The 12,795-nt window shown below is 44.6% G+C and overlaps 1 protein-coding gene across 1 annotated transcript in view; it reads right to left on the bottom strand.

Annotated features, from left to right (window-relative positions):
- Positions 1-12,795, bottom strand: part of TCF25 (transcription factor 25) — a 444,525-nt gene that overhangs the window by 37,011 nt on the left and 394,719 nt on the right. The window lies entirely within an intron of this gene.

The following is a 12,795-nucleotide window of genomic DNA, read 5'->3' as shown; positions in this document are numbered from 1 at the left end:
TCTTCCTTGAGCAAGTTAATTTGCCTCACAAGGCTTGACCATATCTATGCTCCCCTAGACCTTCTGAGTGTTAGGTTATCAGGCATGGGTGATTTTTCCATGGGTATAAGTGTGGACTTTAGACACCAAAGAATATTTTTAATGGTAGAGATTCCATAAGGGATATCTGCAGTATTTGGGTGTATACTCAGGTGGGGAAACTACCAACCCGAGAAACTTCAGAAAATTAAAGGCACAGGGGAATCCACAGAAATATGGCTTGCATTAATTGCAACATGTTCAGTACACAGAATCTTAAAATACGGGGCGAAAATTAAATCACAATCTTTTCTGTGACAGAAAATACCAGAACTTCAGGCAAATGGCATATTTCCTACCATCCGGTGTTTCCACACTTCTACCGTAAATGATGGTATCCCACAGGTGTTGGTGGGCCTACTGAACAGGATAGGAAGTGGCCGGTAGGCATACAGGAGTCCTGTGTTCCACTCTAAAGGGAATGAGTATCCGAGAGGCAGCCTTCTTTGGAAGTCTAACATGCAAAAGTGTTGACATTGTGCGTTCTCAGCAGCGGCGAAGAGAACAACCATGATTATCCCCATTGTTGGAAGATGCTCTGCGCCACCTATAGGTGTAGCTGTCATTTGTGACCTGCTAGATATCATTGGCCGAGTTTGCCGCTCTGACATTTAAAGATAACACCAGGTGGTGTACTGACTCAGTAGTAGATCCTTTGAAAACCCCGTCAATTCCAGAGGCATAGGGCCTCCTGGAACAGAGTCAAGAGCCCCACCCCACCTTCGTTGTGTAATACCACATGACGGTAGCTGCTCTTTGAGAGGACCTGAGTCAGCCTCCCTTTGATGGATGGTAGGAATGCTTTCAATGCTAAGCAATGGCCTACAACTCCAGCAAACAAATAGAAGCAAATTTTGGCTAGAGACCAGAGTCACCTGATCTCCACTTCTCCCAGATGACCATTCCCAGCTAAGCAACGGCGATCTACCACCACCGTCAGCTCTGGATGGGCTAGAGACAGGGGTCTAGTGCTAGTCCAACTGTGGTTGTACGACCACCACTGCAGATATTCTGTAGCCTCCGCAGAAAACTGGATGAAATCGACTGGTCCCTTTGATGCTGGCCCCACTGAGACTCCAGATCCCACTGGACCATCTGGCATGGTTGATGGGTATTATGCAGGAGGCCAGTAGACCAAGAAGCTGCAGAGTCATCCTCACTGAGATTAAGGACAGAGTTTGAAATATCAGAATCACAGCTCAAATTACCCAGATTCATTGACCCATAGGGAAGGTCCAAAAACAAACTATGTCTAGGATGGCTCTGGTGAAAGGGAGGGTCTGTGAAGGAGTTAAGTGTGATTTCAGCAGGTTGAGCTTGAACTGCAGCAATGTAAGGAGGTTTACAGTTGTCTTGAAGTGTTCCTTAACAGACTGTGGCAAGCCTGCCTTTAACAGCCAGTCATCAAGGTAGGGGAAGACTGCCACCGCTGACCTCCAAAGACTGAAAGCGTCCACTCCCATCACCTTTGTGATTATCAGAGGAGTTCTGCTAAGGCCGAAAGGAAGCATGGCAAATTGAAAATGCTCATGGCCCAACTTGAACCAGAGGTAACGTTTATGGGCCTCTAGTTCGGGGATATGGAAATAGGCGTTCTGCTGATCCAACGCCACCATCCAGTCTTTTGGATTCAGGGTAGACAGAACCTAGACCAGTGTGAGCATCCTGAATTTCCACAGGAGAAAACTGAGGGGTTGAAGCAGTTTGCCGTTTGTGGAGAAAGTGCCTGATCCTGCCTCCCAAGGCGTGATTGTGTACTGCTAAAGGTAAACTAAAATCGGCTTGAAGGCTGCTGATGGACAGGCTGTAGACTAGGAGGTCCACTGTTCTTGCAGGTCTGGCCATTGTCCGCTGAATCCCCTACACCAAGCCCGAAAGGTCTGGAGTGCCTGTTGGTGTGGTGGGCTTTGATGCCATCTGCAGGCAAACGCCCAGTGGTGCCCCAAAAGGTCTGGACTGCTGTGGATACTGCCTAGCGGCTGTCGAAAGGGTAAGTGAGCGTGTAGTAATTACACTTTCTTTAAAGCTCTCGAAAGCAGAATCTGCCTTCTCGCCAAAGACGTAAGACCAATTAAAAGGAATATCCATAAGTGATGCCTTTATGTTATCCAAAAAGCTTGTGGATCTCATTGACGTGGTGCCAAAGCAACACACCAGTACCAAACTCTCTGCCTAAGCAGTCTGCTGAGTAAAGACCTGACCAGATTAAAATACTTGGCCGCATCCTGGCATCGTGAATAGTCTGTGCCAAATTAGAGAATAATTTCTTAGGGACAGCTGGTACGAATTCCACAACTTGTAAAAGCAAAATAAAATTAAACATGAAAACTTGAACCATTGTTCAAGCATTCAGCAATTGCATTTAGAATCTTGTTCTAAGAATGCTTCCTGCAACACGCTTACATATAAAAAAATGACTACTTGAGATAAAACATGAGGTTTTTCGTCTCTTGTTTGCTAATTATAAAAGCAGGTGCAGTGCAGGGACAGCCTTATCTCAGTTTTGTGCAATCACAAATCATGAAACCTTTTAAGCTGAGAGAAATAATTAGTTATTTCGCAAATGGAATTCCTCGCAGAACGTTTGACTGTAAAATAGTGCTTTTGGCTAAGATAAAAGTGACATGTGTTCGAAAATTATAGCTTTTTACAATATGTAACCAGCGTGTGACCTTTAGGGGGGCTAGGTTGTTACATACAAAATGCAATTTGCTTCAAACAGGGGCCTTGAAACTAAGATAAATGGCGAGCACAGGCCCCCTTGAGATGTCACTGTCAAATTACTCTACTAATAAGCTTGTTTTTCCTTAAAATATAATTATTTGTCTGCAAAATATAGATCTTGTTGCTGCTCGAAGATGATGAAATAGTGCTTGCAAACCAATGAATGTTGAAACCTATAAAAAGTTCATCCCAACTTTATAAGCTCACCCACAGTCCGTTTCTGTGTAGCTTCCACCTTGGGCTAAAGCAAATGAACCTTTGCTTCGTTTTATCACCATAACTGTGTATTGACTGTTATTTCCCTTCCAGATAAATTTGCCGAGCAAACCGCTGGTGTCGACAGAATGAAGACCAAAGCTGGCAGTAGAAAAATCCTCTACACAAAGGCCTGATTCCTCTTTCACTCTCTGCCCTGGGGGTTAATTGAGAAAACTGGAGTTAACTCTACTGGTGGAGGCCTGTGCTACCAGGTTTTCAGGAATAGAGTGCTGTGTCAGAAATGCAGGGTCATCCAGAACATGTCTTTGGTGACCTGCAACCTGTTTGTTTACTGGTGGGCAAGAAGAGATTTTATTCAAGTGCACGAGGGAGTTACTCAATACCTTGTTGAAGAGCAGTAAGATTGTCTAGGCTGTTGCACCTCTGTGAGGATGCTGGTTTTTAACTCAACAGAAAGTACTCTCACCCACCATCATAGCCAACATTTGGTTGGCTCTGGTCAGAGTCTGATCCAAAGGGTACTGTGCTGTCAGAATCAGACTGTATAGGGACCGGCATGTGTGACCTGTGCTGTACCACAGTTTCAGCTGAGTTCCAGATAGGTTTCAGAGGCGGACAGGACAATAGGACCAAAGACATTCTTTGGCATTCTTTGGCATCAATATGATAGGAACCAGCATGAATCATGGTGCTGGGCTTAGGTGTCAGCTCTGAAGCCAAAGCTGAACCCGAAGCGGGTTCAAAAGGCACAGATGGCTCTGACGGCAGACCCAATGGTGGTAACCGGACTCGAGGCGTCCTTGGATCTATTTGGCCCGAATGGATGCCAGAGGGAGTCGGTATGGTGTCAAAGATACAGAGCATGGTCTCCTTGGATGCCTCATTATGTTGAGGTGTTACTGACAGACCTGGAGATTTGGGGAGCATCGGGACCAGTTGTGGAATCGGCTTCTCAGTAAGGGCAACAGAGGGGCATCTTGATATCTTCGTGGCTTCTCAGAGGAAGAGTGGTGAGGCTGAGACCAAGAAAGCCTGGACTTCTTGTGCTTGTTTTCTGATTTGGACTTAAACGAAGACTTGGATCGCAATGATGGCTTGTTGCAGGACGCGCCTCGAGAGTGGGCACAAGCCCGCGCCTTTGACTTATTACATGACTTCCTGTGGTGTTCTGCAATGTACAACTTGACTTAACCGTTGTGGAATGCCTTTGGGTTCATAAGGGCACACTTAAGAACTATTCAGAGTTGTGGCCCAACTGGGAATTAATTTGGAAAAAAAGATTGTAAACTGACAGGAGAAGTAGATGCTACCTCTGAATGCACATAAAAAGGCACAGACAGAAAGAAACCAGCATGACTGGATGGCCCCTATATGCGGTTCTAACCATAACGTCTGCCATCTGAATCAAGATGAACAGTAGTCTGAATCATGAGGTGGAATCAAAATGGGATGAACTAAAAACAATCCTTGTCCACTCCCTTCCAGCCACCACCTGCTAATTGATTTCTTCAGTTAGTAGGGGTTTAGGGGTGGTGGGATGGTAGATGTAGCTAGCCTGCTCCTTTCTACTGTCACCCACACCTTTTCTCACCAATGGAAAAAAGGATAAATCTGGTGGACAGGACATAAAAGGGAAGACTTGAGGTCAGTAACTGCTTCACCTAGCCCTCCAATAGCTCCAACCAGCTCATTCCTTGGATATGCATGGGAGGGACTAGGGAATCTCCAGCATTAAATGTGTTTGTGACACCACACACATTAATGAGGGGAGGGCTACAACTGAGCACAAGGCTGTCTCATTATCAAATTTGATAGTACCCAGGAAGCATCCAACACTAGAAAACACCTTCCTAAAGCCAAGGGTCTGAGAAGAGTTTCCTTTGTCTGGATGACAATAATAATCATAAAAATATAGACACTGGGGGCCTTGCGTGCTCTAAAACAAAGGTTACAGGGACGTTATAGTTGGGCGCACCTTTTAAACATACGAAACAATAGAAATGCACCTGTTATAGTTAGAGTTATCCTTTTTAATTACATTTCCTAACTATAACAACCCTGTAACCTCTGTTTTTTTCAGTGAATTTCTATGGTTTTTGTAACATAGGGTAATTTTCATTACTATAAGTTAATCCAATCACCACCACGCATGGCCTTTCGCCATACGTAGTGGCGGTTTGCCACAGGTGCTGGCCAAACCCTGGAGCCAACCCTTCTAACCACCCACCCTCATGATGCGGACGGCCAAAGGGCGTGCGTGGCAGGAGTTAGCCTCGGCCCGTCTTTGGGTGTGAGAATAGGTGTGAGAGAGTGTACTGGGGGGTGAGAGTGGCTGTCTGGGTGTAAGTGTGGGAGCATCAGTGCCTGTATGGGTCTGTGAGTGGGTGCATGAGGGTTTCAGTGGATCCGTGACTGAGTGTGTGAGAGTCTGAGTGTGTCAGTGAGTGAGTGGATACTTGAGTGGGTCTGTGAGTGGGTGCAGGAGGGCCTGAGTGGGTCTGTGAGAAGGTGAGTTGGGTCTGTGAGTGGGTGCGTAAAGATCTGAGTGGGTGTGTGAGTGGGAGAAAGATTGAAAAAGAGAAATAGAGAGAGAGAGAGAAAGTGAGAGGGGGTGTTAGAGAGATTTTTCGGCTTTGGAGATTGATACACGTAGAATTAGATATTTCTTGACAAATTGAAAAGAAAAATGTATTTGTGAATTAAAAAGAGTGAAATCACCTTTCATGATGAACCTTAAACTTTTAAAGAAATTAAAGGTGTGTGTGTGTGTGTGTGTGTGTGTCTGTCTGTCTGTCTTTCTTTCTTTCTTTCTTCCCCACATCCTGTGGAAGCCAGCATTGCTCCCACCAGCAGGGAGCTGCTATTTAAAGCTTGGGGGAGCAATGTTTTCATCTGTTTCCCTGCACACATATTTGCACGCAGGGAAACAGATGAAAACTCCGCGTTCTGACAGTGGGAGCAGTTTGACAGCTCCCGCTGCCAGAAAGCAGACTGTTTGCCCCTGCACAGTTGTATTTAGTGCCCTGGAGAGGTGGTGCTTCCTGGGACAGCGGGGGCGCCAGGTGCACACCCCCTCCCCCCCATTTACAGTTCTTTTTGAAAGCCCCAGGGAGGTGGTGGTCCATGGGGTTGCAGGTGGACCGGGTAGCTCTGTCCATTAAAATGGGAATGCCCTCAGGACTTGACTCACCCAGAGGGCTTCAGAATTAGCAAGCACACGATCCTGCACTTGTTAGTTGTTTTTGGCAGTCAATCAGATCTCAGCACGAGATCTGGAGGGTCTGCGTACATATATATATATATATGCAAATTTGGATTTTCTTTAATTTCTCTAAACCTACTGAAAGGATTTACAACAAATTACAAGAAGTGCGCTTTCTGGAACAGGCCCTAGCTTTCTGCCAAATTTGGTGTAATTCAGTCCAGTGGTTTCTGCACTTTTGTTGTTCAAAATCCCTATGGGAAAATGAATGAGGAAAAAGCATTTATGTTCCTTTTCCGCAGGACTCTGGGTGACAAAATCTAGAGTGAGCAATGAAGAAGACTTTTGTTGTTCTGTAAAAGTTTGCCCAAAGTTCTGGACAAGTCAGTAATTTACTGCACTTGCTGGTGTGTATTCTATACTTAAAAATGGACTTTTCCTCGGTTACACACCTAGAAAGCTTCTAATTACCATATTATAACAATAAGCCTAGGATTACTCCAAGAAAAGTTTATGTCTGTGATGAACTCACCTGCCCCAACTAATAAGAATGAGCTATTTTTTTTTGTCTAAACAAGGTACTGAACATAAGCGTATGACATTGTAAAACCCGAAGTCTAATTGATTTCTTGAAAGAGTGAATTTCATGGTTATGTAAACTTTACAGTTCTCATTGAGAAGAAGTTGTTTGTCATAGAAGAAGGAAATCAGTAGGTGCCATTGCTTACTAAACAACATAAAATGCTGCTAGAGAATGTCTGGTTTCATTTTAACAAAAATAACAATAGCTAAAATGAAGCTATGTTCTGTGTGGACAGGACATAATAAATGTTAGGTTATGGAAAATGTTTTTAATATAATTCAGGCGAGTCAATGAAGATACAAAAGTTGGTGTGATGAAGAAAGGAGAGAAAGCTGAAAGGTGCAGCAGTGAGACGTCTAGATTTTGCAAGAAAGTTGACTAATCTGTGTAAGCCTGTAAATGATTGCAAGAATATATAGTCTTTGAAGGAAGTGAAAGATGTAGTAAGGATCGGGCTGCAAAAGTACAAGTCACATGCCTTCTGTAATGCTCTTTCTGGTGGGTACTCTATCTTACCACCTATTCTTCAACTTCTGAATCCTTCGAGGCACTAGACTGTATACAGAAAACTTTCTGACATTCGTTCATAGTCAGAAAATTTCAGCACCATCAAACACGGAATGGCTGAGGAATTGATATGCCGACTGTGTGAAATCTAACTTGGCACCTTATAATATACAAGAAACGTGTTACATGTAAACAGGCATACCCCAACTTTACACAAAGGTGTGTCCAAAGACATAATATAATTGAAAAGAAAGGTGTAATGAAATGCATTTTAACCATCCAAGTCATCAAATTAATATTTCCTTTATAGGCACAGCAGTTAAAAAGCAAGACCTTGTATTGGTCATGAAATCAAAAAAGACTAGGGGTCTGATCTCACGTTTGGTGTACGGGTACTCCATCACAAATGTGAGGGATGTCCTGTTGACCTTATTAAAGAAGTAATAGGCTCTAATGCACTTGTAATAAGGTGGATCAGATATCCATCATGTTTGTGGCAGTGTAACCCGTCCACCAAACTCTAAACCAGGGCTCAAGTATTTATCACAATTGCGAATGTTTCATTTAATTTATATAGATCAATTCTGAATACATTGTACACTTTTTCTTTACATTCACATGTAGTTAATTTTTTAAAAATCACATCTTCCCTTCTTCCACTCCAAGCACTCAACATGGACATCACAAAACCCTTATTAATTGAACATTTGAACATCATAGGGCTAAAATGTATTTTCTATCATAATGGTGTACTGGTGAAGCAATGATAAAAGGGTAGGGATAAAAGGGCATTACAGAGAAGATTGATTATTTACAACCGTCTTCTTCCGGACAACTAAAAACTGCTACTCTTCTCCCAATGCAATTCACCTGCACATGCAGGGTGGATCCAAGTTAATTTGTGCAAAGTATGTAATCTAATCACTCATTACAACACACATTTACTAATCATCTTTTCATGACAAGTAGGCCCTTCCCGACCGTTGTCTCACAGCTGCACTCTCTTTTGTGGTAACTTCAGCACAATTTCTCACAACATAGGTATATTCCTCCTGAGTGCAGTCTGTTCATGTTATAGGTGTTCCTTATATTCTACTTTAAGAATAAGCAGTACACATTTCACAGAATGAGGAGGTGGGCGATCAGTGAGGAACTGCGGCAAGGTAGGGTATTCACGAGAAAGAGCATTACTGAAGATAAGTAATTTGTGTTTCTGATGGATACATCTAACCACATATCCCTCACCTTTTGAAATGATTCTAAACCAATACTTCTCCCCGTCACTATAGACAGTAGGTCTGGAGAGTGAACTTTAAACTTTCGACCTGAGCATCTATACAGTAGCGCATACGGAAGATGTGGATGGATGTCCATATCCAACATGAGAGTCCGTTTAGCCAGGCCCCTAGCGACAGTCTCAGCCCTGCTGGAAAGAGTCTAAAACATTCAGGAGGCTCCTTTTTTTGACAAAAGCATAGTAAAGCTTAATGCAAAGGTCAATCGACCTTCATAAGGTGCCTTTCTGGACTGCCTTTCCTTTCTTGAAACTGGCTAATCTGACAAAAAATGTATTGGTCTCCTGGTGTACCTTAACCATATGAATGTCAAAACTAAAGACCATCTCTAGAATTGGGGGCACACGACAACGGCTGGAAAAGGATCTCATAGATGCGGAGGAAACTCTGGCAAAAATACAGCAGGTTTACACTGGGCCGGATGAGTGCAACGACTCCCTGACAAAGGCTTATTGCCAAGTCTGAGACAATTGGGACAGACTGGCCTGCCTGACCAGTTGCGAATACCGGCAATTGGTGCATCATGAGGGGGATAAACCTGGGAGGCTACTGGCGTGGCTGATAGGACAGGAAAGAGCGTCCCCACTTATTCTGTCATTGCGACGCCCTGACAGATCGATGGTGTCCACTGAAGCCGAGATTAATACACTGCTGCGCAATCAATTGGATGGCGTCTTCTGCGCTGGCCCTCACGTCTCCAACAGCGCTTCAGGCATTCCTGACGGATTTAGATCTCCCACGCCTCACTGAAGAGTAGAGCAAATGTCTCGACAAAGACTTTCTCCAGGAGGGGATTGGGACTATGTCGCGTTGCAGGGCACCTGTCCAGGACAGCTTACCAAGGGAGTATTATCAATCATACGCAGACCTCTTGCTGCTTCGCCTGCTAGAGAATTAACAAGAATCCAGACGTGTCAGCCTCCTGCCACGCTCCATGCCAGAAGCCCAGATAGTGATGCTTCCAAAACCAAGTAAAGATCCTAGCTCGTACAGACCTCTACCTATGCTCAAGGATGTGCCAAAATATTGACTAAGGCCGTCCGGAGGCAACTAGGACACTTTGTGACCCAACTAGTGCATGAGGGCCAATGTGGTTTCATGCCAAGCAGAGGGACACACATGAACCTGTGTAGACTCTCTAACGTACTCCAGTCAACATCGGGCACAGGGCCCGGGCGGCAGTGATCGCACTCGATATCGAAAAAGCCTTTGACACTCTGGGGTAAGAGTATCTATAGGTCGTGGTGGAGAGGATGGGACAGGGCCCAGTATTTATTTCATGGGTCCGACTACTCTATGCCTGCCCGATGGCGTGTGCCTGCAATGGCACCATGGTTTCCGAACCCATATCTATTGCAAGAGGAACAAAACCGGGCTGCCCTCTGTCTCCACTTCTTTTTGCTTCAGCTGTAGAGCCCCTCATGCAGAGATTGTGAAGGGATATGACCCACTGGGGTATTGATGTGGATGGCCGTACACACGTAGTCTCCCTGTACTTGAATGACGCGCTAATATGTCATAGCCACCCAGAACAAGCAGTATCTGCATTGATGGAAATCATGTCCGCATTCGGTGAGATTTGCCGGCCTGCACGTCAACCAGCAGAAATCAGTTTGATTTCCCCTTGTGAGCTTGGTGTAGATGGATGCCTCGGCCATGCCCCAAATGAGGCTTGACTGGGAACACAACCCTTTTCACTATTTGGGCATACAAGTGGCCCATACTGATTCTGACAACTACAATTTAAATCTGTGAGCTGTGCGCACACGCCTTGAGGCCTCAATTCAATTTTGGGAAGGGTGGAGCTAAGTAGAATGGTACTCCTCCCTCGCTGCCTTTTTGTTTTGCAAAACTCTATGTGTCGCGATCCACAGGCTGCATTCAGTAAACTAAACAGTTTCTTGACTGTCCTGATATGGGCAGGCTAATAGAGGAGGGTAAAATTAGATGTGCTGAAACTAGATATGGACTTAAGAGGTATGGGCATATCAGACCTACAGATGTACCATTTAGCAGGAATCTGCAATATGGTGTGCAGAAGGCCGGGTGGGAGAAGAAAACCCTTCTGGCAAACGGGGACGGTGTAGCAGATCTCCCCGAAATACTCGATGAGAGGGAGTGTAGTACCTATAGGTGCCCTCTTTATACTACGCCAGGTGCTGAAGTTTGGGAACTGGCGGTCACACTAGTGCTCCGAAGAGCCACCTATGCAAAAGTACTACCACTGAAGTGGTTGTCGGGGTTTTAAGCAGATACAGGCAGCGATTGCTTTATTACACTGGGGGCTGCTTCACAGCTGGATACCTACACCAAAACAGGGTTTTTCTCACTGCAGCTGAAGCCCGGAAGTGGTTTTAACTACCACCGGGCAATTCCTGTAATATGCTAAAATCTCTTGCAAGGTTCAATAGATGTCGCTCGCCTGTCCAAGGGAGCCAGAGGAAAGATCTCCTGCATATACAAGACAGTGAAACTGGTTCGTAGAGTTGACTTGGCATTGATTCGGGACAGGTGGGCGTGAGACCTACCACTCCCCCTCACTGATGCAGAGTGGTATTGGGCATTTGCACAAGCGTGAAATGTGGCAATTAATGCCCGGTTTAAAGTTGTCCAGATTCATTACCTACACTGCACATACCTTACGCGCCAGAGACTACAAAAGATTTACATAACACGACTGTTTGGTTGCCCTAGATGCGGGGTCAATCCAGTGTTGTTCCTCCACATTACATGGAAATGCACAAACTTAAAAGATTACTGAACTGATGTGGTGAATGTGCTATATGAAGTTGCAGGTGTACAGATAGAAACCTCAATCAAGCATGGCCTTTTAAGTGTGTTGCTGGTGCCATAAAAGGGACAAAAGCAAGGCTTAAATCTGCTGGCAAAACGCTGTGTTGAAATCCATTGGAACCACACAACCCCATACTGAAAAAGTGGGATGCAGACTTACGTGAGTGGGGGCTAGCCAAGGAGTGGAGACAAACTGGTCTGCACTAATGAAAACGCAGAATGTTATCTAGAGATATGGAGTGTTATGCTAGATAGTCTGGAGTCAAGGGAACCCCAGCCTGCCACGCTCACTGGGCATTCGCCAGACGCGGACAAACAGGGGACCCATGCGTGGATGGAAGAGTCACTTCGTCCACTCGAAGCATGCATGGGGGACTAGCATAGATAGAGTCTTAAACCAATACATAGGGTCGGTCAAACATGACAGATTAGAGAAGAGGAACACTAGAGACGATTAATGAAACATGCCCCATTGAAGCTCCCCACACAGTCTCAACCCCTCACCTCTTCCACAATCAGCGGCCGGTAGGGGAACGAAGACAGAGGGATGATGAGATGGCAGTCCCCAGGAGATGTAAGACTGACAACACCGAATAACCTCCCCCCTCCAGGCATAGTAGTAGCCAACACCGCCACCTCCCCTTTCGACTAATGCTTACACCGCTCTCCCCGTATAAGCTGATTCTAGATATACACCATCTACCCATCCGCTGCCAAATGTTCTAAATTGATTATTATTGTTTTAATTCTCTGGTTGAAAATCATTGACCCTATTGGTATTAATCTGCAATTAATGTGCATGTCATTAACCCTGTGAATCGATGTGAGATCATTTTATAAAGAAGAGTTAAAAAAAAAACAAAAAAAACTAAGGACCCACTTCAGATACAACCAAAGTAGCCTCTCCCCCTCTTTGGAGGAATCCGGCAGAGAGGAGAATGTGGAGAGGCTGACAGAGTGCCCCACATGAAAGGGTGACACCCATCTTTGATAGAAAGGTGTGAAGCACCAACTTGCTAAAGTAAAAAGTGGTAAAAGATGGCTTCACGAATGACATCTACAATTCACTGATGTGATATACAGAAGTTAACGCAATAATGAAAACTGTCTTACAGGACAAATTTCTCAGGGTGCACCTGTGCGTTGGCCGAAACTCCACATACATAAAAAAAATATATGGACCGAATTAAACTGCACAGCAGCATAATAAAAGATTGGAAAAAATGTATATAAAAACCCTTTTAAGAAAAGCACCACAATGGACGACATGAATAACAAGCATTTCCAATGCACTGGGTCTTCTTGTATTTGCTCGAATTAGAGCTTTTAGCGTTGTAAACTCATAACTGGACTTTTCTTGTCACACAGATTGAAAAAGAAAAGTAATACAGTTT

Source organism: Pleurodeles waltl, chromosome 12 (assembly GCF_031143425.1).
Source record: "Pleurodeles waltl isolate 20211129_DDA chromosome 12, aPleWal1.hap1.20221129, whole genome shotgun sequence".
NCBI lineage: Eukaryota > Metazoa > Chordata > Amphibia > Caudata > Salamandridae > Pleurodeles > Pleurodeles waltl.
The sequence above is the reverse complement of the archived record's forward strand: the minus strand, read 5'-3'. Positions and strand labels throughout refer to the sequence as shown.